General features: G+C 38.3%; 1 protein-coding gene across 2 annotated transcripts in view; it reads right to left on the bottom strand.

Annotated features, from left to right (window-relative positions):
- Positions 1 to 25550, bottom strand: part of PHYHIPL (phytanoyl-CoA 2-hydroxylase interacting protein like) — a 449794-nt gene that overhangs the window by 318710 nt on the left and 105534 nt on the right. For both annotated transcript variants that reach the window (XM_037803807.1, XM_037803809.1), the window contains exon 2: positions 8984 to 9139. The gene's annotated coding sequence lies outside the window, so the exon portion shown is untranslated. The remainder of the gene's footprint in view (positions 1 to 8983; positions 9140 to 25550) is intronic.

The following is a 25550-nucleotide window of genomic DNA, read 5'->3' as shown; positions in this document are numbered from 1 at the left end:
CATCCTAATAAGAAGAGACAGTATCAGTGTCAAATCTTCCAGAAACTCTTTCTCTGTGAACCTGGCAGAATTGGCTACAGAAGCACTAGGTTTTCCAATATATATACATATTTTTATTTTTTAAAAAACCCCACGAGGATGAATTTAACCACAGTTATCTTTTCATTTAGGTGTGGTTTGCATGGAAACATGCCTCAACATTCCTTGGATCAATGGTAAAACAAACCAAACAACAGCTCACTACCTGCCAGGAAGGGTTTCGTCTTTCCCTAACAATTCTCAGAACCAGGCACTTCGGGGACTGGACTTCCTGAAATGAAGGAAAAAAAGATGTGGCTGCCTGGCAGTTCTCACTGGGTACTCCGGAAAAATTTCCCTGGAGCTCTATGGCTCTGGATGTAATTTCTAAATCTTCTTTATTCAAAATAGTACTGCTAGTCAATCAGCATGTCTGGCCTCGTCATTTTGGCTCCATATCTTGGAAAAGTTTAACATCTTTATTTCACAGCACTGGGATGACTATTGTCCCAGCAAACATGGTAAAGATAATGGTAGAGGGTCCCAAAGGGTTAGGGATCAATTGAAATACTGGATAAGTCCCTTCAGGGTTTGGGGGAAGAAGTCATCCTATTGAGAAAATAAGAAAAGGCTAAGGGGAAAGTCAACAGTCATTCAGTTAATCCCGTCTCATGATCATCTTCCCTCCAGCCTCAAGGGCTAGTGTGCAGAGCAGTTTTCACCATCACCCCCCCCCCCCACCCCCAGATGTGGTCTGGAATGTTCTCGGTTTAAACTGGGATTCCTGTGTGCCCTTTACTGTCCCAACTCAGTGCTGCCGCTCAGGGCCAAGGCACTGTCCTGATGGCAGGATTATGATACAAGTGACAAGTTCTCCCTTCATAAGACCTGTGAGGGGCGAGGCAGCTGACAGCCCCTCCACTGTTCCTTCTTTCTTCCACATCAAGAGATGCAGGCAACGGGAGCCTGTGGTTCTCCCTTTCTAGAGCTCCCATCGCTTCACACCTGACATCTTTCCTTTTATCTCCACCTGCTCCTCCTGTTATCTACATTTATTCCAATTCATTTTCATATCTTCCCTGACTCATACTGCTGTTTCATAGTCATCAATCAAGGTCAAACAGTCTGGATTATCCTGGCAGGCCTGAATTGAGGCACCAAGCTCAGTAAGACTGTTGACCAGCTGTAGTCCTCCTTCCTGGTCCTACAGGTAGGGTATGTTATGACAGTAGTGGGATTTTCCTGCTGAGAGCAGCATAAATAGTAAATATTCTTTTGAGAATGTTTACATTTCCTCCCAAATTTTGCCTTGCCTATAACCTCACTTAATTTAGGCTTAATTTGAATGATTTCCAAATAAATTCGTATCCTGAGCCCATTCGTATGGACAATCTGATTTGACTGCATGTTTGTTTTCAATCAGTATACAGTAATGTTTAAATTTTGGGCTCTGGCTCCAGGCTGCCTGGGTTCACATTTGCCACTTCCAATCTGGGAGACCTACACAAGTTACTTACCCCATCCAAAACCCGGGTTCTTCATTTGTAAAACACAGATAATACTAGTACCCGCCTACCAGGATGTTGTTAGGCTTAAATGAGATACTACACAATATGCTCTTCGCATTGTATCTGGTGCATTGTAAATTGAGTTATTTTTAAATATTTAAAGCTACCATTTTCTATGGCAGTCATTTTAACATTCAGTCTCATTTAATCATGGTTACTTTGTAAGTAGTATTTGAATGTCCCCATTTTATGGATTCAATATTCTCCTCTCTACACAGCTTTCTCAGGGAGAATTTATTCAATCATATGTCCAGGAATCTGGAGGGAGGAGCAGTGTCCTCTTCGTTCCAGGTGGCCATTTCCGGACTATTACTCTTACATTTTCTTGAAAAAACCCCTGCTCCGCTGGGACTCATGCTTTTGGTTCTACCAACCTCTACTCCTCTTTGTTCCAATTAACTACCAATTCCTGGTCTCTGTACCCAGATCCTAATGACAACATCCGGTGTGACTTCAACATCTGCATCAATACCCAGCATCCTGGCTGCTTAGTTCCTTGATCTCTTCATCCCCGATGACCTTCTCCTCTACTCCAAACTTTGGTCACCTGTTTCATCGCTCCCCCCTGGCTTACCGCCCAGCCGTGTGACTCCTCAGATGCTCTCGTGGAACTCCTGTTCTTCCAGGTGCTCCTGTGGCTCCTGCAGTTGTTTCAGTTAAGCCAGGTCTTTGAATCTTTGGACCACCCTCAGTTTCTCACTTACCAGTGTCTTCCCTTCTTCACTGCCTTCCCCATTCTACTTATAGTCAATGTTCTGTTATTTCAACCACTCCCCAGTTTCTTGAATCCCCTTGCTCCATTGTCCTTTCATTACACCTACTCTCTCTTTCTTGGTGAACTAACTACTGCCCAAGGTTGCTGAGCATCATGGCAGAAAATTCAACAGGGCAGGGTGTTGCCAGTATATGTTCCCGTTTAGCTTCATCAACAGATGCAGAACACTGCTGAGAAATTCTACTGTGCTTTAATCAGTTCTCTCTCCTGTGCCCCACAGTAATGATTCCATACTTTCTACACGGCTGTCAACCCTCCAGCTTCCTTATTTCTCCTCAATACTCAAAGCAGATGGAATCAACTTCTACTTCATAGAGAAAATAGAGACCTTTGAGGGGCTATCCCTCAACCTTCCACCACCAAACTTACAAACGTGTTTATGCAGCCATGCTTCCACCGTGCCTCCTGCTGCCAGGGAATAGGGGTCCTTATTGCTAAACAAGGCTCCCCACCCCTCTAGATAAGGCCCTGCATCCTATTTGCTCCCAAAGGGAGGGGAAAAAAAGACCCTGCCAGGCTTTATCAGGGAGGGAACTTACTCTATAAATTATTCCCTCTCCTATTTTAAATCTCTTACTCCCTACAGGATCCTTCCGATTGGCTTTTAAACATGTTCAAGCCGTTTCCATCCCTTAAACCTGAAAACAACCTTGAAAAGTGTATTTGCATTTTTCCATTTCACATATTAGAAAATGGAAGCTCATGAACATTAAGGAGGAAAAGGCATATTAGGGCCAGAAACCAGCATACTGTGGCCACATTTTCATTGTGGGGCCACGCCATGTTCTGTGGCAGCTGCTCCTGCCGAAATATTAAGACATTCTCATCTGTGGGCTGTGTAGATCCCTCTCTATTTTAGGAATCATCACTAGTGGATTGGATTGATTTCTTGACAAGCCAATCTGCTGATCAGTGATCCAATGTTGTGACTTCCCCTAAGGCCCCAAATGATAAAGGGAAGTAGTTGGCTAGACCTAATCTGTACTTTGCTTGCTCCATCTGTAAAGTGTAACTGATAATATATCTTCTTCCTACCTTCTACTATTATTCGCCTCCTACTCCCCACCTCCATTTCTCATCAGCAATGTAATAAAGATGGCAAATCTCTCCCGTATGGAAGGTTTTCAATTGCTGAGGGGGAAGGTGGTACATAAGTGCTCAATATAGCCATCTTTTTTGGGAAGCTAACTGTGCCTATGCTGACAGAAAACTGATGTGGATGGAGCTGAGTACATTTTCTTTACAAGGGAAAAAATAGAGCAAGAAGAACATTAGGTAAATATCTAGGGAAAAGAGTCAGAGAAGACCCAAGTAACAATGTGGCCAAGAAAGTAAATCAACAGCCACTGCTGTAGCTAGTTGTGTCTGCCCTTTGATAATATTAGACCCAGGAGGGAACAAAGAGGCATATAGAGTGTGGGATATAATTACTGGAAAGAAGGAGAAATGGAGAGGAAGTTAAGGGAGTGTGAGTCTTACAAGAGAGATAAAAAGAACAAGATAAAAAAAAAAAGAAATGTAAGCCAACAAAACTAATCTCTCCTTGTCAAAAAGAGGTGATATGGGGCATAGAAAGAGACCAAATGTTTGGTTGTTGAATGTTACTTTTCCAGCAAAGATAAAGACTCTAAAATATAGGACTAAACTAAAAAACCACAAGACTGAAATGAAAAAAAAAATAGTATTCTGCTTTTAACAAAGGAGTAATCAGAAAGCCTGAGGTAAAATTAAATTTGAAACTAAACTGATACAAAGTCTAAGGTGTAGAAGTGTAGACAGAACTGGTATTAAGGTCACATCCTGGATTTTCTGCTAAATTAACTAAGTAGCTATGTGACTTTGGGCAATTCACACTTAATCTAGCTGGATGTCAAGTTCCACATTTATAAAATTATGGAGATTGACTAAATCAGCTTTTCTCAAACTGGGAGTCATGTTCCATTTTAGTGAGAGGTGTTACTACAGAAGACTGAGTGAGCATGGGAACAGTGTGGAAAGAGGACAAAAGCTCGAGAAGTACTGGACTTTCTCAAAGATTCTTTCCAATTCTATAATTCCATTATCTCCAGAATAAATACTTTCAGGTTCTGGCTTGCGGCCAAATTCACCTTTGTAAATTCATATAATTAGGTTGGCTTAAGGGACTGTAGAACATAACATCTTTTTTCTATGCACTTAACTGAAAACCAAAGGGAAAAGAAAGGACAACAATAGCTGGCAGAAACAAAGGTATAATCTGTAGGAAGTCAAAGTCCCTTTTATCTTACTCTGTCTTCAGATAAACAGCGATGAGGGGACAAATAGCTTTCTAATTACTGCTGTACAGGAAGTAAGTTGCCTGGGGTTAGGGGCACCATTGAAGGTAATGAAAAGCAATCAGCCCTCAATCACTCTTTTTGTTAATCAGCCATAGAGACCAGGAACCCACTCCAGCAGATCCAGCAGGTCCAGCAGATCACAAGTAAGGGAATCAATCCAAACTTCGAAAAGGTAAATGAGAACTTTGCTCCTATGTGAGGTGGCACACAAGGCCCTCCATCCTCCAGGGTCCCCACCTACCCCATCAGTCATCCTGCCTATCCCCCAAAGTTGTCCATCCCCTATTCTGGGAATTTATATATTATCTTACATAGCAAAAGGGATTTTTCAGATGTGATAAACTGTATGCACTTAAAGATGGGGAGATTCCTCTGGATTATCCGGGTGAGTCAATCTAATCGCATGAATCTGTAAAAAGAGAGACTTTCCCAGCTGTGGTCAGAGATGCAACAACAGAAATAGGGTCAAAGAGATGCTATGTTTTTGGCATTGGAGATGGAGAAAGGGGGCCATGAGCCAAGGAATATGGGCAGCCTCTAGAAGGTGGAAAACACAAGGAAACATATTCTTCCCTAGAGCCTTCAGAAAAGAATGCAGCCCTGCCTGTCTAGCAAGACCTGTGTTGGACTTTTGAACCGTAAGATAATAAACTTGTGTTGCTTTAAGACACTAACCTTGTGGTAATTTATGGCAGGATTAGAAAACAAATTCACTGCCCCACCTCCAGGTCAACTAACATTCTATGCCCCACATTGCTTGTAGTTCATTGAACATGCATCTAAGTTTTCTTCTTCTGTGTTTTGGCCCATGTTACTTCTTCTAGCCAGAATGTGTTTCCCACATCTCTTCTTTTCACCTTGTGAGGACCGAGGGCATGGGGCTCCACCCCCTCCTCCATTATGATATACACACAGCCACCTACATGACCAGGAAATAGACCCTGGCATTAATACTTCCCTCCCCTAATCACATAGTTTCTTGTTAGAAACTCTGTTGTCACAACCTTTATAAACCACCACCCCACCCCACCCCCAGTTGGCACTCCTCTCTCTCTCTCTATGCGGAATGGTGGAATGCTGACTTCACTCTCCTGACCTGCCGCCATCAGGAAAAAGTATCTCCTGTTTTGTAAGTCCCTAATTAAACTCATGGGTAACTCCATGCCAGGCATGTTCTTTGGTCTTGGGGCTAATGTGGGTTGGAACACAACTCTTATCTAACATGTATCCTGATGAAGATATTTTTCTATTAACACTTAGCACAGTCACCCTCCTCTTCTAGAAAGTCACAAACTACCTCTTTCTTTCCCATCACTCCCATCTCTCCATTCCCATCAGACTGTGCAGATGTCCATTCCAGCACTCTGCTGAGTGTGGTTGTTTACTGTCTCCCCATCTTAGAATGGATGCCCCCCAAGTGCTAAGGTACTAGCAAATCCATCTTAGAGTATGCTTTGGATGGAAAAATGAATGAGAAACAAGCTTTGGGCAACATATATCTTTAATTATCTTCCCAAACCAAATGGGATAACAGATATGAAATACCCCCGATTTATAAGCAACACTATATTTCTAATACTATATGTTTATACTTTCAAAATTCTTGCTCACTCCAAATCTATTTGGCTCTGAATTACACTAGGATTCAAAATGCTACTATCACCCTCCATGCCTAGAGGTACCTAAACTTTCACAAGAGGAACATATCCTTATAACCAGATGTTTTCCTGGGGTTTATTTTGAAGCTCAAAGTTGGAAAATAATTGTACTGGGCTATTGTGGTCCTGGAGAAATTTCTTCACTCACTTGTGTTTCTGAGAGCCAACAATGATCTTCTTTTCAGCTCAGACCTCCTTCTCCATTCAGTACATTCTATGTTCCCATGGGGTGCTGTTACATTCACCAGACCATCTGATCCACACCCCTAGGTTTTTAGTCATCCCTTGACTCCTGAAATAACTAATCTCACCTTGTACTTGGGGCAATTCTCTGGCTTTCCAGCCTCTCTCAGGACTGTGCTTCATATTTGGGACAGAATCCTACCCTCACACCCACCATACCAAGTTGAGACTCTGCTACAAAATTATTCCTTCATATTTGTTAGTCATCTCTGACTTGATGATGCTTGGCCATACATCATGGAAGAGAATGTAAAGCCAAAACTTTTTTTTAAACATAGATTATATAAACAGCATCAAAAATTAGTAAATAAAACTGAAGAAATACAATGAGCAGTGTGGCTGACAATAAGAGAACTGAAGAAAAAGGAATTACTGCCTCTATGTGGCTAAGGTACAAGAAAAGTAATAGAGATTAAAACAAGGAGGCAAAGAGGGGGAAAAGAGAAAAAAAAAAACCACTGGCTAAATATTAACATGGATATTTTTCTGCCATTAATACTCATGTATTATTGCCTATTTCCTAGTAACCCCCATTTTCTGCTATGTACTTCACTATTATGTTACTATCATAAAGATTCTTCCATTTCCACCCCCCCAATAAATACAAGAGGGAGCAGAGAGGACTAAGCCAATTCCCTTGTTTTAGTTTGCTAATGCTGTGGAATGCAAAACACCAGAGATGGATTGGCTTCCATAAAAAGGGGGTTTATTTGGCTACACAGTTACAGTCTTAAGGCCATAAAGTGTCCAAGGTAACACATCAGTAATCAGGTACCTTCACTGGAGGATGGCCAATGGCGTCCGGAAAACCTCTGTTAGCTGGGAAGTCACGTGGCTGGTGTCTGTTCCAGAGTTCTGGTTTCAAAATGGCTTTCTCCCAGGATGTTCCTCTCTAGCAAGCTTGCTCCTCTTCAAAATGTCACTCACAACTGTACTCTGTTCAGTCTCTTTGGGTCAGCACGTTTATATGGCTCCCCTGATCAAGGTTGGCCCTGAATGGGCAGGGCCACGCCTCCATGGGGAGTATCCCACCAGAGTCACCACCCACAGCTGGGTGGGACACATTCCGAGCAAATCTAATCGGCACCAAAAGTCTGTCCCACTAGACTACATCAAAGATAATGGCGTTTGGGGGACAAAATGCATTCAAACCGGCACATCCCTTTTCTCAGAATACTCTCATATCCCATGAGATTTAACAAATGATCCAAAATAAAGTGTTCCACAGTAAAAAAAAAAAAAAAAATTTAAGTCATGCTGGGTTAAGAATAGCAAAATTAAACAAGAACTTACTCAAACCTTTATTATTCTAATATGCCATATGACTCAAAGTAAAGAGTTTACACCATAAGTTCATTTGGATAGAAACCCCTTTGTCAAAGGAACATCTATTAACATCTTGAAGTTCAGTTTGGAAATCACTGCCCTAAACAATCCCTCAAAGTACATGATGCCTGAAACATAGTAGATTCTCAAAAAGCATGTGATTGCTGAATGAAAGCCAATACTTCCAACATGACCAACCAAAACCCTTCCCCACAGCATTTCTCTAACAGCAAATGCAAATGGGTTCAGTGAACCATCCATTTTTCTTAGCTCCAGAAAATATTCACAGGCAGTAAAACAGAATACTTTGGTCCAGAGCAAATGCCAATTGTTTGAAAAGATGCCAAGCATTTCCTAATATTAATTATACCCAATGTTCTTGACATTCTATTTTGGCTCACTGCACTCATGTTGGGTAGCAGGAGGAGAAAATGATGTCAAACAGAAGGCATTTCAGAAGATACTTGTAAGAACCCAGCAGCATCTCACTAGAAAGTCTATATGTGTCAAAAAATGTCATCCAAAATAATCCATCAAAACCACAACAAACGTTTGGCTGAGGCCAATTAAACAAGGGGAAAATCACATAGAGCATTCCAGGTCTCTGGCCCTATTTCTGGCCTCAGTTCTGGGACTTTCAAACTATTTGTTTGAAACTAAGCCCTTTGAATGACTATTGAACTTAGTCTAATTTTCTGATGACAAGAGATTCTTAAATGCTTTTGTCAAGTTAGTCAAATAACCAAATTGTTAAGCAACAAGCTTGATGTTTTCTTCTGCAGTGCATCAACTGGTTGACTGAGTATATTGATTGGTTGTTTTGGTTTCCTATCAATACAGTTTAAGTACTGTCAGCAGTTAAAATTCACCCCCTGCTAGCATTTTCTCCAGGTTTTTCCAACTTTCTTTGCATTTAAATGTGTTTTTGCTCTGCTATTACCTGGGTAGTCATGATGAAAAACATCACCCATTTAAGGCTTTCCCTGTCTTTAGCAGGTTTTATTGTTCTGCTTTGTGTTACAACTCCACATGACTGGAAGAGAACATAAACAGTATAATAGCTTAATTATATGTTACCTGTACTGTCCTCTAGTGATTCTTGGTTTGGTCTCCCCTGCACTTCTGCTTGTCCTGCACTGTCTTCAGGATAAAGTGCAGATGGTCTGCCCCAATTTGGAGGCGTGAATGTTGTCATCCCAGTGATCCATCAAATAGCAGGCCAATTCCTGCAGACTGAGTAGGAAAAAAACAAGAGTCAATAAGACGATCAGAGTCAAAAGCCAAGTCAGGAACTAGGACACATTGTAGTTGAAATAGCCAGAACGCTGTATCAATACTAGAGTGCAAATGTCATCTCTAGGGCAGCAAGATCACATATCTGAGACAATGACAAATATTAGCTCTCTTTCCTCGACCCCTCCACCTTCTTTCCTCTGTTTTCTACCTATACCTTCAAACGAAGGTTATTTAAATGCTGCTTATTCTACCTCATACTGGCAAAGAGGAAAAAGCAATGAACTCAACTCTATGAGACTAGAGAGTCCAAGTGACACTGATGGTGTTTAACTGATCACCTTTCCAAACCATCCCTGGTCTCATGCATCCTTTTCCTGTGCACAATGCTCACTTAGGATGAGCATTTTGTTCTCTTTATTTCCCTTCCTAGAATGCCAACTCTTCCTTTTTCTTTCTGCAGGCTCCCCTACTTAACATTAGAGACCCAATTCAAATGGGTCTCCTCTGCAAAGCTGTCCAGATTACTCCAGACCTAATCAACTCTATGCAACCAAAATATTATCCTTATGCCTCTGCAGTAGTACTCTATATATTTTATTCTTATTTGTTACATGCCTGTCACCCCATTAGAGTGTTGAGAGTAAAGACCACGTCATATTCATCTTTGTGTCCTCAGTGTTTAGCAGAGCATCAGTAGAAGAGTTTGGGTAAGAATGATATTAATTTTCTTCAGTGTTTGGTAGAATTAATCTGTAAAACCAATTTGCCTTGTAATTTTTTTAGAGAAGTGTCCATATTTTCTATGTTTTTTTATCAAAGAATTTTTCAAGAAATTTGAACATTTGATCTATATTTTGCAATTTATCAGCACAAAGTTGCCACAGTACTCTTTTATTGTATTTTAAATGTCTGTAAAATTTTTATTGATGTCTCTTTTATTCCTGATATTGATAATTTATGTTTTTTCTTATTTACTCTTGATAAGTCTTGCTAGGGTATTTTTAAAGAACTAAATTCTTCTGCTGTTAACTTCTTTCTATTGTATTTTTGTTTATTATTTAGTTGATTTCTGATTTAACTCTTCTTACTGATATCTTTTCACTTAATCTTTAAGATTAGTTTGTTCTTCTGTTTCTAGCTTCCTGAGATGTTTGTTTAGGTGGTTGATTTTCAGCATGTCTTATTTCTAAGGCAGGCATTTTAGGCTATACATTTGTTTTTTGCTTTGGCTACATTCCCACATCTTTAAATGTTGTATTTTCATTGTTATTCAGTTTAAAATATTTTCTGTTTTAGATTGTTATTTCTTCTTTGGCTTATGGGGTTTTTAGAAATGTATTAGGATATTATTTACTTTCCTATGATTGGATATTTTCTAGTTATTTTTCTGTTTTTAATTTCAAGCTTAATTCCACTCTTGTCAGAATACAAAACATTAGATGCTCACCATTTTGAAATTTTCTAAGACCTTCTTTATGGCCCAATGTGTAGTTTACTCTGGCAAGTATTCTATATGTTCCTGAAAATAATGCATTTTTATTGTTTTATGCTATACTCTTCTATATAGGTCAGTTAGTTCAAGTTTGCTAATAATTGTTCAAATTATCTATAGCTTTATGCATTTTGTCTGCTTGCTCTACTTATCACTGAGAATTTTCCCTTTATCAGTTTTTTCCTTATATGTTGTTTTTGCTTTATATAGTAGGTGTCTGTCTTTTTATGAAGGATCTCTATCACTAAATGTAGTACCTTAAAGTTTACTTTGTCATATTAGAACAGCTATATCAGCTTTTTGTTGTTGTTGTTGTTAGTGTTGCATGACATTTTTTCCCCATACTTTTACTTTGTCCCTCTGTGCTTTGTATTTCAAGTTTGCTCCATGTATGGGGTAAATATAATTGAATTCTGTTTTTCTGTATATACTCTAAAAATCTTTGTCTTTTAACTGGAGGCTTTAGTTCATCTATGTTTAATGTAATTACTAATACATTTGGGTCTAGATCTCCATCTATTATCATTTTCTATTTATTGCATGTATTTTTGTTACTTTTTATACTTTCTCAAACTTTTTAAATGAAGAAATTTTATATTATTTTTCTGTTTTCTCCCACAAACAGTGGTTTTAGTAATGTTACACATTTTGACATGCATTCTTAACTTATGGCAATCTACAATAATTATATATTTCAAATCACAAAAGACTGTTATTAGTTTTCTGAATAGTTAAAATTCATTTAGATTTACCCACTATTCCCTCTATTCTCAGTGATTTTAGTCCTTTCTGCATGTTTTTGGTTCCATATGAGATCATTTTTTTCTTTTTCTGCATGAAGTTCTCCCTTTTGTATTTCTGTTTGTAGAGGTCTTCTGTCACTTTTTGTTTGTTTAAAGCCTTATATTCCCTTTACTTTATGAGAATATTTTCACTATATGTAGAATTATGGATTACAACATTTCTGCTGAAAAGCCAGTTATCTTACTGGTTTTTGTTTGTTTGTTTGTTTTTGAAGGAGGTTATCCTTTTCCGGATACTTTTAAGATTTTTCTCTGCCTTGTTTTTAGCAGTTTAAATATAATGGATTTCGATGTGGGTTTTCTTGTGTTATTCCTGCTTAATTTTCATAGCACTTCATAACTCTGTAAGTGTGAAGTCATCCAAGAGTTTCAGAAAAATTCATGATCTGTATTCTTTCCAATTAATTGCTTCTGTTTCCTTTTATTTCTTGTTTTCCTTGGAATAGCAATCACACATAGTTGTTATTTTAAACATCAATCATATTTTTTTGTATTTTTTTGTATTTTCAATCCTTTTCTTCACCATGTGTTTTCATCTGAATATTTTCTACTAACATATATATCAATTTAATAATCCATTCTTAGACCATGTTTAATCTCTTGAATTCATAATATCTGAAATAGTATTTTGAAGTACTAGAACCTTTATTTGATTCTATTCTTCTCTATAGATACCAGTTTCTGAAAAAATTCTTTTAATTTTTTTGTGATCATATTAGTCATAGTTATTTTAAATTCCTTATATTATAATTCCAACATCTGGATCTTCTTCAATTGTTAGTTTTTTCTCTCCTGGTTTTTGGTCATTTGGTCCTATTTCTTGGAATTCCTAGTAATTTTTCATTGAACGTCAAACATTTTGTATGAAAAACTTGTAAGGTCTCTGGATGAAGTAATCATTATTCTTGGAGGATTTAATTTTTTCTGTCAGGCAGGTAAAGTACATGAAGATCAATTTGGTCTACTCAAGGTTGGCTTTAAATTTTTGCTAGAGCTAGTTTGTGGCATAATAAAGATGGCCTCAAATTCTTTGACGCTCCTCCCATTGAGTTGAGGGATTTAGATCTATTCCCCTTAAAATAGGGTAGGTTTTCTAACTACTTGTTAAATTACACTTTGAAAGTTATCATTTCTATGTATATATGTTATATTCTACAATAAAAAATAATTTTAAAAACTACATTTATTACAAATTATACAAACACAAACTGTTATCCAAAATGTATAAGCACTAAAAAAAAAAAAAACAGTATGAAAATGTTCTTGTTCAAGTATATTTGATCAAGAATTTATAGAGCTATCCTCTAAAGCCTTTGGATTTGGAAATAAAATTTCTTGTGTAAGATAGGAAAAAAAAAAAAAAAAAAAACCTGAGTGGGTTCCGGGACTGCTTTAACCAATGTAATATGGCAGAAGTGAAGCTGTGCCAGTTTGGGACCCAGGTTTTTAAGAGACTGGCAGCTTCACTTCCTGTCTCTTGAAATGCCTATTCTGGAAGAAGCCATTTGCCATATAAGAATCCCCCTACTCTGGTGGAAGCCATTCACCGTATAAAGAATTCCAACTATACTGATATCCCATGTTGTGAGGAAGCTCAAACTAGTCATGTAGAAGGACTTCCGTAGAGATAAATGCTCAACTACTTCCCAAGTATCCCAGAACTCCACCTCAGACCTCAGTCACGTTCAGATGACTCCAGCCTCTGATAGTATCTGACTGCCATGAAGGACACCAAATAAGAACCAGCCAGTTGAGTCTGTTAACCCCTAGAACTGAGAGAGATAATAATAATAAATTGTTGTCTTAAGCCTCTAAGTTTTGGCATGTTTTGTAATAAAATAGTAACAGATAACAGGAACATGGTCTGTTTCAGGGTTTCTATAATGCTATGACTTAGCCCTAACTTCGTGAATTCCCTTTCTCAACTGATAATGCAAACGTGTTTCCCAGGAGTTCTCTAAATTTTCAGGCTCTGAACTCCAATCTCTGTCTATCAAGTGCTGATGACTGCCAAAATCTCTAATCAGATATATAGTATACAAGTTCCTGCTGTCTGCCTACTTTATTCAGAGATTTGCCTTACTTTATCTCATGTAAGCACAACTACAAGTCAGTAGATTCCTCAAGGGGAAATTTCATGCTGAATTTCAAGTTCTTTTCTCCAAGGCTCTGTCCTTTCCAGGACTTTGGCTCCTCAATTCCCAGCTACCTTGGCAGTTTCAAGCTCCAGTATCTGTTTCCTCAGTCTAGTGAGACTGTCAAAGCCCCAGGCTTCCTTTACCTGCTCAGCTTCTATTCCCTGATCTTTGAATTGGGAAATGAATCAAGGGGAAAAGTGAAAGAACATGTGGACTCTCCACAGTAAACTGCCCTTCTTTCCGAGTTTTTGGTACCTCAAGTCTTTGCTGACTAGGTTGCTCTCCAGAGCCTTCAAACCATTGTTTTTCCAGATTTTATAGTTGTTGTGGCAGGAAAGTTAGTTTGATTCAAGTCATTTCGTTATGCCAAAAACAGAAGTCCTGGGGGTCAGGAACCCTATCTAATTTTATATTTGGAATGACCCAGTGCTTGACCAGTAGACATTCAGATATTCTTAAAAGTCTTAGATACTCTTCTATCATTGCTTTAAATTCATTAAATACTCCTCTTATGACTCTGCCTACTTGCTCCTGCACCATTCCAACATACCCACAATTCTGAAAGCATAGAGACTCAAGACTGGATCCTAGTTTTGCTGAAGTTTCAGCCATGAAAGGATAAAAAGAGAGCCATATCACGTATCACTGCTCTCTGTTGGTCCATCCTACAATGCTTTCTGCCTTGCTCGCCACACATGGTAGAACTATTCTCAATCCACATATTATATGTCATCCACTTTGTGTAACTGGGTATCAAGTCCCAAGAATTACTCAGGGAAGTCTCAATCTTTTGTCATTATTATTATTTTCTGCTCACTGAAAACATGTGGAGACTGCAAATAACTTTTTCTGGAAGTAACTCAGAAGGAGGTCTTCATTTGACCTGATATGACCAGGAAGGAGCTAAGCCTGCTCTGGTAATGTCAATCATACATTGCAGCATATGATTTCCCTGATTCTGGCCTCTTTTTTTCCTATTTTTAATGCAATTTTATTAAGATATAGTCACATACCATACAATCATCCAAAGTGTACAATCGTTCACCATATCACCATATAATTGTACATTCATCACCACAATCAATTTTTTGAACATTTTCATTACTCCAAGAAATAAAAATGAAAATAAGAATAAAAATAAAAATAAAAGCATGAAAGGACACCCAAAACATCTCCTCCACCCCCGTTATACATTTATTTTTTTGTCCCCATTTTTCTACTCATCTGTCCATACACTGGATAAAGGGAGTGTGAGCCACAATGTTTTCACACTCACATAGTCACACTGTATAAGCTATATTGTTATACAATTGTCTTCATGAGTCAAGGATACTGGATTGCAGTTCAACAGTTTCAGGTATTTCCTTCTAGCTATTTGAATTCACTAACAATTAGGAAGGGATATATATATATATAAAATGCATAAGAATAACCTCCAGAATGACCTCTTGACTCCATTTGAAATCTCTCAGCCACCGAAATTTTGTTTCATTTCTCTTCCCCCTTTTGGTCAAGAAGGCTTTCTCAGTTCCAGGATGCTGGGTCCATGTTGATCCGTGGGAGTCATGTCCCACATTGCCAGGGAGATTTACACCCCTGGGAGTCATGTCCCATGTAGTGGAGGGGAGGGCAAGGAGTTTACCTGCAGTGTTGGCTTAGAGAGAGAGGCAACATCTGATCAAATAAAGAGGTTCTCTGGGGGTGATTCTTAGGCACAGTTGTAAGTAAGCTTAGCCTCTCCTTTGCAGTAACAAGCTTCATAAGGGCAAGCCCCAAGATCAAGGGCTTGGCCTACTACAATGGTAGTTCCCAATGCTTGCAAGAATATCAGGAATTCCCCAGGTGGGGAAGTGTAATATTTCCAATTCTTCCCAGTCCCTCAAGGTGGCTTTGCAAATACATTTTTATTCTCTGCCCAAACTACTCTGGGACACATCAGGGCTTCATGCTAACCTGTACAAACCAACCAGATTTCACCCTCTATTCAAGGCTCCATGTTATTATGGAGTTTGAATAATATTACCATACAAGTTAAATTATACAGTGTGCTACAGAAAATACACATTTTCCACCAAACAAATATCTCTTTCTTTGATCTCACATAGAAGTTGAAGTTTTAAAATACAGTCAATAGCATCCTTTTCCCTTTAGTCTGGTTTACCTTAGTCCTAACCATTTTGTTCATATTTCTAATTAAATTCTGATCTCTTTTTCAGCTTCTTTAACATTTGCTGTATGGGGTAATGCTGACATTCATAGCTGCTGAACTCTGGCTCTGAGTCTCAGGTGTCACACAGATACCCAAAGTTCCAGGTACTGACCAGGTCATACACAAACAGCTCATCTCTGAATTTGGAAATAATCATTACAACTCATGAAAAGATGTAACTGTTATAAGAGCTTACAATCTAGGGACCTTTACCACAAGCCTTCCCCTGATAACGTATGCTCTCAGATTCAATTCTGAGAGTTTGCATATTACAGTAAGTTCATATTAGTGAGGTGTTAAAATGTTTTTTCTTTTTGATTCTGGCTTATTTCCCTCAACATACTGTCCTCAATGTCCATTCACCTAGTTGCATACCTCACAACTTTGTTTCTTCTTGCCACTGCTCAATATTCCATTGAATGTATACACCACAGTTCACCATTCCATTTATTGGTCAATGTACCCTTAGGTCACCTCCATCTCTTGTGAATCATTAATACTGCCATCATAAACACCAGTGTGCAATGTCCATTCATGTCCTTGCTCTCAGTTCTTCCAAGTATATAACCAATAACAGGGTTGTAGGACCATATGGCAACCCCAAAGTTAGCTCCCTGTGGAACCACCACACTGCCCTCCAGAAGGGATGCACTACTCAACTTCCCTACCTACAGGGAATAGGTACATCCCTCTCTGCACATTTTCTCCAGCACTTGTATGCCTCTGTTTATTTTTTAAACAGTTTTATTCACACACCATACAATACATTCTTAGTAAAAATCAATGATTCCTGGTATAGTGACATAGTGATGCATTCACCTCCAAAACCTATATAAGGACATTTCCACTTCTTCCACAAATAAAGAGGAAAAGGAGGGGAAAAAATGAAGAATAAAAATATAAAAGATAGAAGAAAAATAAAAATAAAGTAAAATACAATGAAAACGTCAGACAACACCACTACCACCAAGAATCCCACATCACTCCCGTATAACTCTCTCTTATTGACATTTGGCTTTGGTATATTGCCTCTGTTATAATTAATGGAAGCATCTTACAATGTTGCCATTAACTAGACTCTAGTTTGCATTGAGTGTATCTTTTCCCTTGTACCATCCACTTTTCAACACTTTGCAATGCTGACATTCATTTGTCCTTCCTCTTTTAAAAACATTCTTATATTTGTACATTTAATCACAATCATTGTCCAATCTAGGTTTCACTAAGTTATACAATCCCAGTCTTTATCTTCTGTCTTTCATACCAGTGTCATACATGCCCCTAGCCTTTCTCTTTCAACCGCACTCACACTCATCTTTGTTCGGAGTACTTACAATATCGTGCTACCATCACACAGTATTATGCTATCCATTTCTGGATCTATAAAATCAATCCTGTTAATCCTTATGTACTCCTTCAGCATCAAATGCCCAATTTCCAACCTCTTTCTATCTCCTGATAAACTGTGTTCTCAACTTTAATTCTAAAATTTCACTCACCAATGTTAGTTCATATTAGTGAGTCCATAGAGTACCCATCTTCTTGTTTCTGCTAATTTCACTCAACATAATGTCTACTGTCTACCATTTTGAGTTTTCAAATTTATATGTCATATTTTATTTTATTTTATTTTCCCTCTCTCTTTTTACTCTCACTGATAGTCTTCATTTCTACTCTCTTCTCCAAACTTCCCTCTCCTGTCTTTTCCTATCTACTGGTAGTGCTCCCTTTACTATTTCTTGTAGAGCAGATCTCTTGTTGACAAACTCTCTCAGCGTCTGTCTGAAAATATTTCAAACTCTCCCTCATTTTTGAAGGACAGTTTTTGCCAGATATAGAATTATTGGTTGGCAGTTTTTCTCTTTTAGTATCTTAAATATATCATGTCACTGCCTTCTCACCTCCATGGTTTCTACTGAGAAATCCGCACATAGTCTTTGTATGTGATGGATGGCTTTTCTCTTGCTGCTTTCAGAATTCTCTTTGTCTTTGACATTTGATAATCTGATTATTAAGTGTCTTGGAGTAGGTCTATTTGGATCTATTCTGTTTGGGGTATGCTGTGCTTCTTGGATCTGTAATTTTATGTCTTTCATAAGAGATGGGAAATTTTCAGTGATTATTTCCTCCCTTATTTCCTCTCTTTTCCCTTCTCTTCTCCTTCTGGGACACCCATGACATGTATAGTCATGCACTTCATTGTTGTCATTCAATTCTCTGAGACTCTGCTCCTATTTTTCCATTCTTTTCCAAATCTGTTCTTTTTTGTGCAGGATTTCAGATCTTCTGTCCTCCACCTCCTGAATCCTCTTCACCTCCTGAAACCCTCTTCAAATCTGCTGCTGTATGTCTCCATTGTGTTTTTCATCTCTTATATTGTGCCTTTCATTCCCTTAAGTTCTGCCAATTGTTTTTTCAAACAGATTTCTAGTGATGATAGAAAAAAAACATAGTTGGTTAGAAGTGAGAAACGAATATTCTTGGAATATAGAAAGCTCCAAGAAAAAGTTGAGCATGTGTTTATTTCTAAATCTGCCAATTTTCTTTTGTTCTTCCTTGTATCCCCATAATTGTCACCCTTTGCTACTTCTCCCTCATTTGCTCTCCCTATTTCCTTTTGCTTTTTCCCTTCTTAGCTTCCAGTGATGGGAAGAGCAGAGTAGAGTATAACACCTACTGGTAACATTTTCCAGACCATCCATTTTATGTAACAGACTCTGCATGAGTATTAGACATAATAATGCTAATTAAATCCTGATAATTAGATTTATAAAATTGATAGGAGCAACTATGCTTAGTTATCTACAAAGACTTTATTGTGGTGTGCAAACATCTTTTAAGTTAGAAACCAAATGGAAAGCATTTTATCAGGACCCAGGTTTGAACTAACTATCTCTTGAAATTGATTGCTGTGGATTTCTTTAATTTTTTGTAAGCAAAAGAGCTTCAGAGTACTTTTCTGCTTTTTTATTTTAACTATTTGTGGAATTGAATATAACTTGAAGTCTAGTCTTTCTACCAATCATAGGGTGGAAATGTTTGTGTTTTCCAAAATTAAGAAGGCCAGAATCAGAGGTGAGGCAAGATGGCAGCATAGGGAGGTATGTAATTATTTAGTCCTCTGAAACAACTAGCGTATAGCCAGGAACTAGGAGTAAGTAGTCTGTTGGGGGACATCTGTGACTGAACACACATCATACACCAGGCTGGAATGGGTAGAATGGCTGAGATCTCAGCATAAGAATTGTAAGTGAAGCCCCCCAAACTGCAGAGCAGGTGCCCTTCCCCCACTGGCATGGCAGGCTGAGCTGACACACTTCCCTGTGGGAAAAAGAAGCAATCCACTAGGAGAAGGGCAAGGTAGCTCAACCAAGCTCCAACTGCAGTTTTAGTTAAAGAATTTGGACTACTGAATCTGTTTGCCTAGATTCTGTAAATTACTTCCTCATTTCCATGTTCATCTTTACTGTAAGGCCATCTTTTGGGCAGCACGTTGGATTTTATCTTTCACTGGCTTGAGAGGCTGGAGATGTGAAACATTTTTAATTTCCCAACTTCACGTTTTGCAAACTGAGCACTTCTTCCTTTAGTTCATCTTCCTTTCTGTGTGTGTACTTTATCATTTATAGCAGTAAGCAACCAGTTGCTACTTTCAACATTGTGCCTAGAGAACCTGTTAGTCAAATTTCAAGTTCACTAGTACATGCTCCATCCTCCATGATTCCACAGAGGGCAGTTTGCCTGTGATTTCATTACTATATATAACATCAGTCACCATTTTTCCAGCCTCCCATAAGAATTTCCTCACCATTTTTCTAGTCTTAGCTTTCAATTTTCCCAGCATTTTTCCAGTCTCTACTTACCCCAAATACCCAAAGCCAATGCCAAATATTTTAGGATTTTTTTTATGGGCATCGATTTCTGTACTAGTTAATTCTGTGCAAGACATCAGACCTAAAACTTGGCTGAAGTTTTTAATCTATAGGTTGATCACAGAGTTTTCTGACAGTTCTTTCTTGGGCCCCCTCTTGCATCCATGGTCAGCTGATGGTTTAGCCAAGGGCACCTTTCTGGAGGTTAGCTCAGCTCTCCTCCTTGTTCATCTTCAGCCTCTGGCAGGACATTTTAGCCTTGTCCTCATTGGAGAGGAAGGGCTCCAAGAGATCAGAAGTCACAGGTCTCTAGAGATCCAGGCTGAAAACTGTCACATCATCAATTTCCACCACATTGTATTAGCCAAGGAAGTTACAAGGCCAGCCTGTACTCAAAGGTGGAATATTCGTTTCCCACTTCTAACCAAATATGTTTTTTTCTATCTTCACGAGAAATCTGTTTGCCTAGATTCTGTAAATTACTTCCTCATTTCCGTGTTCATCTTTACCCTAAGGCCCTCTTTTGGGCAGCACCTTGGATTTTATCTTTCACTGGCTTGAGAGGATGGAGATATGAAACATTTTTTATTTCCAAACTTCATGTTTTGCAAACTAATGGAGCAGCAGAGTCACACTGAAAAGAGCAGGGATGCAGGGAGAGATGAAAAATGTGGTGGTGGCAGTTTTTTTACAATTGACCTACCACAAACTATGACAAAAGCCAGTACACAGGGTGAGCAGGGAGCAATGAACCAGTAATGTTGGATGCAGGAAAGGCTTCTCAACTTACCTAGATTGAGATAAGTTTAATAGGATGAGCAGGAGTTTGGCAAATGAATAAAAGAGGAAAAGCATTCTAGGCAAAGGGACTAGCATGTACCAAGACATTAAGATAAGAGAAATCTCAGTAGGTAAACTTTGGTACGTACTATTTTTCTGACTTGTAATGCCCTCTCCTATCCTATCCTCACTCTCATGCCCTTCTTTGCCTTGAAAAATTTCCAGCTTTCCTCTGAGAAGTCTTGCATAATTCTCCCTACTCCTTCTTTGATCTTTCAGTGTAGCCACATGTGTCTTTGGCACCAGAGAAAGAAAGACTGGATTTGAATCTCATTTATTCTTCTACCTACCATCTGAACAACCTCTCTGTGATTTCATTTCCTCGTCTGTAAAACGGGGATATTAACTTATAGGGTTATTGTAAGAACTAACTAAAATAATGCATGTAAGTTTCTTACAGCAATGCCTGATACTTTGTAAGCTCCCTATAAACACCAGTGACTTTTATCGTTGTTACTAATATTGTTATTATTATTGAGAACTGCCAGTTTGCAATGCTGATCAAAACTTGTCCTGCATGTTACTTCTTTTTTTAAATCTTCATTTCATTGAGATATATTCACTTACTATGAAGTCATAGAAAACAAATTGTACATTCGATTGTTCACAATACATTCATCACCAAAATCAATCCCTGACACCTTCATTAGCACACACACAAAAATAACAAGAATAATAATTAAAGTGAAAAAGAGCAATTAAAGTAAAAAAGAACACTGAGTGCCTCTGTCTGTTTGTTTGTTTCTTTCCTTCCCCTATTTTTCTACTCATCCATCCATAAACTAGACAAAGGGGAGTTTGGTCCTTATGGCTTTCCCAATCCCATTGTCACCCCTCATAAGCTACATTTTTATACAATTGTCTTCGAGATTCATGGGTTCTGGGTTGTAGTTTGATAGTTTCAGGTATCTACCACCAGCTACCCCAATTCTTTAGAACTTAAAAAGGGTTGTCTAAATTGTGCGTAAGAGTGCCCACCAGAGTGACCTCTCGGCTCCTTTTGGAATCTCTCTGCCACTGAAGCTTATTTCATTTCCTTTCACATCCCCCTTTTGGTCACGAAGATGTTCTCCGTCCCACGATGCCAAGTCTACATTCCTCCCCAGGAGTCATATTCCACGTTGCCAGGGAGATTCACTCCCCTGGGTGTCTGATCCCACGCAGGGCAGAGGGCAGTGATTTCACCTTTCAAGTTCGCTTAGCTAGAGAGAGAGGGCCACATCTGAGCAACAAAGAGGCACTCAGGAGGAGGCTCTTAGGCACAATTATAGGGAGGCCTAGCCTCTCCTTTGCAGCAACCGTCTTCCCAAAGGTAAATCCTGTGGCAGACGGCTCAACCCATCAAACCACCAGTCCCCTATGTCTGAGGTCATGTTAGCAACCATTGAGGTGGGGTAGGCCAATACCCCTGCATTCTCCACAGGCTCCTCAAGGGGTCTCTACATATTTTTTTCCTTGTTGTTTTTAACTTTTTTTTTTAAATCAACTGTAGGAAAAATAAATAAATAAATAAATAAAAATAATAATTAAAAAAAATACAATAAAAGAACATTTCAAAGAGACCATAACAAGGGAGTAAGCAAAAGACAATTAACCTAAGATAACTACCTTACTTCCAACATGTTCCTACTCTACCCCAAGAAAGTTACCTAATACAGCAACATTTCTGTGAACTTGTTCCTACTATACCCATCAGAAATTAACAGACCATAGTCATTCCTGGGCATTCCCAGAACATTAAATTTACCCATGATAGCTTATCTGTTCTTGGATTATTGTTCCCCCTTCCTTAATTGCTCTCTATTGCTAGTTCCCCTACATTCTACATTATAAACCATTTCTTTAAAGTTTTCAAAGCTCACATTAGTGGTAGCATATAATATTTCTCTTTCTTTACCTGGCTTATTTCACTCAGCATTATGTCTTCAAGGTTCATCCATGTTGTCAATGGTTTCACGAGATCGTTCCTTCTTACTGCCGTGTAGTATTCCATCGTGTGTATATACCACATTTTATTTATCCACTCATCTGTTGAAGGACATTTGGGTTGTTTCCATCTCTTGGCAATTGTGAATAATGCTGCTATGAACATTGGCGTGCCGATATCTGTTCGTGTCACTGCTTTCCGATCTTCCGGGTATATACCGAGAAGTGCAATCGCTGGATTGAACGGTAACTCTATATCAAGTTTTCTAAGGAACTGCTAGACTGACTTCCAGAGTGGCTGAACCATTATACAGTCCCACCAACAATGAATAAGAGTTCCAATTTCTTCACATCCCCTCCAGCATTTGTAGTTTCTTGTTTGTTTAAGGGCAGCCATTCTAATTGGTGTGAGATGGTATCTCATTGTGGTCTTAATTTGCATCTCTCTAATAGCTAGTGAAGCTGAACAATTTTTCATGTGTTTCTTGGCCATTTGTATTTCCTCTTCAGAGAACTGTCTTTTCATATCTTTTGCCCATTTTATAATTGAGCTGTCTTTACTATCGCCATTGAGTTCTAGGACTTTTTTATATACGCAAGATATCAGTCTTTTGTCAGATACATGGTTTCCAAAAATTTTTTCCCATTGAGTTGGCTGCCTCTTTACCTTTTTGAGAAATTCCTTTGAAGTACAGAAACTTCTAAGCTTGAGGAGTTCCCATTTATCTATTTTTTCTTTTGTTGCTTGTGCTTTGGGTGTAAAGTCTAGGAAGTGGCCGCCTAATACAAGGTCTTGAAGATGTTTTCCTACATTATCTTCTAGGAGTTTTATGGTACTTTCTTTTATATTGAGATCTTTGGTCCATTTTGAGTTAATTTTTGTGTAGGGGGTGAGGTAGGGGTCCTCTTTCATTCTTTTGGATATGGATATCCAGCTCTCCCAGCCCCATTTGTTGAAAAGACCATTATGACCCAGTTCAGTGACTTTGTGGGCCCTATCAAAGATCAGTCGGCCATAGATCTGGGGGTCTATCTCTGAATTCTCAATCCGATTCCATTGATCTATATGTCTATCTTTGTGCCAGTACCATGCTGTTTTGACAACTGTGGCTTTATAATAAGCTTCAAAGTCAGGGAGTGTAAGACCTCCCACTTCGTTTTTCTTTTTTAGAGTGTCTTTAGCAATTCGAGGCATCTTCCCTTTCCAATTAAATTTGATAACTAGCTTTTCCAAGTCTGCAAAGTAGGTTGTTGGAATTTTGATTGGGATTGCATTGAATCTGTAGATGAGTTTGGGTAGAATTGACATCTTAATGACATTTACCCTTCCTATCCATGAACATGGAATATTTTTCCATCGTTTAAGGTCCCCTTCTATTTCTTTTAGTAGAGTTATGTAGTTTTCTTTATATAGGTCTTTTACATCTTTGGTTAAGTTTCCTCCTAGGTACTTGATTTTTTTAGTTGCTATTGAAAATGGTATCTTTTTCTTGAGTGTGTCTTCAGTTTGTTCATTTCTAGCATATAGAAACATTACTGACTTATGTGCATTAATCTTGTATCCTGCTACTTCGCTAAATTTGTTTATTAGCTCTAGTAGCTGTATCGTCAATTTCTCAGGGTTATCCAGATATAAGATCGTATAATCTGCAAACAATGACAGTTTTACTTCTTCTTTTCCAATTTGGATGCCTTTTATTTCTTTGTCTTGCTGAAATGCCCTGGCTAGCACTTCCAGCACAATGTTGAATAGCAGTGGTGATAGCGGGCATCCTTGTCTTGTTCCTGATCTTAGAGGGAAGGCTTTCAGTCTCTCACCATTGAGTACTATGCTGGCTGTGGGTTTTTCATATATGTTCTTTATCATATTGAGGAAGTTTCCTTCAATTCCTACCTTTTGAAGTGTTTTTATCAAAAACAGATGTTGGATTTTGTCAAATGCTTTTTCAGCATCTATTGAGATGATCATTTGATTTTTCCCTTTTGATTTGTTAATATGTTGTAATCCACTGATTGATTTTCTTATGTTGAACTATCCTTGCATGCCTGGAATGAACCCCACTTGGTCATGGTGTATGAATTTTTTAATGTGTCTTTGGATTCGATTTGCAAATATTTTGTTGAGAATTTTTGCATCTATATTCATTAGGGAGATTGGCCGGTAGTTATCCTTTTTTGTAGCATCTTTGCCTGGTTTTGGTATTAGATTGATGTTAGCTTCATAAAATGAGATAGGTAGTGTTCCATTTTCTTCAATGTTTTGAAAGAGTTTAAGTAAGATTGGTGTCAGTTCTTTGTGGAAAGTTTGGTAGAATCCCCCTGTGGAGCCATCTGGCCCTGGGCATTTATTTGTGGGAAGATTTTTGATGACTGATTGGATCTCTTTGCTTGTGATAGGTTGGTTGAGGTCTTCTATTTCTTCTCTGGTCAGTCTAGGTTGTTCATATGTTTCCAGGAAATTGTCCATTTCCTCTACATTATCCAGTGTGTTGCCATATAGTTACTCATAGTATCCTCTTATAATTCTTTTAATTTCTTCAGGATCTGCAGTTATGTCACCCTTTTCATTCATTATTTTGTTTATATGGGTCTTCTCTCTTTTTGATTTTGTCAGTCTAGCTAGGGGCTTGTCAATCTTGTTGATCTTGTCAAAGAACCAACTTTTGGTGATATTTATCCTCTCTATTGTTTTTTTTGTTCTCTATGTCATTTATTTCTGCTTTAATCCTTGTTATTTCTTTTCTTGTACTTGGTTTAGGATTGGTTTGCTGGTCATTTTCTAGCTTCTTTAGTTGATCCATTAGTTCTTTGATTTTGGCTCTTTCTTCCTTTTTAATATATGCATTTAGTGCTATAAATTTCCCCCTCAGCACTGCTTTTGCTGCATCCCATAAGTTTTGGTATGTTGTGTTCTCATTTTCATTCGTCTCTATATACTTAGCAATTTCTCTTGCTATTTCTTCTTTAACCCACTGATTGTTTAGGAGTGTGTTGTTTAACCTCCAGGTATTTGTGAATTTTCTAAGTCTCTGATGGTTATTGACTTCTAATTGTATTCCATTGTGGTCAGAGAATGTGCTTTGAATAATTTCAATCTTTTTAAATTTATTGAGCCTTGTTTTATGTCC

This window comes from Choloepus didactylus, chromosome 15 (genome assembly GCF_015220235.1).
Source record: "Choloepus didactylus isolate mChoDid1 chromosome 15, mChoDid1.pri, whole genome shotgun sequence".
NCBI lineage: Eukaryota > Metazoa > Chordata > Mammalia > Pilosa > Megalonychidae > Choloepus > Choloepus didactylus.
This window is presented reverse-complemented; position numbering and strand designations above follow the sequence as displayed.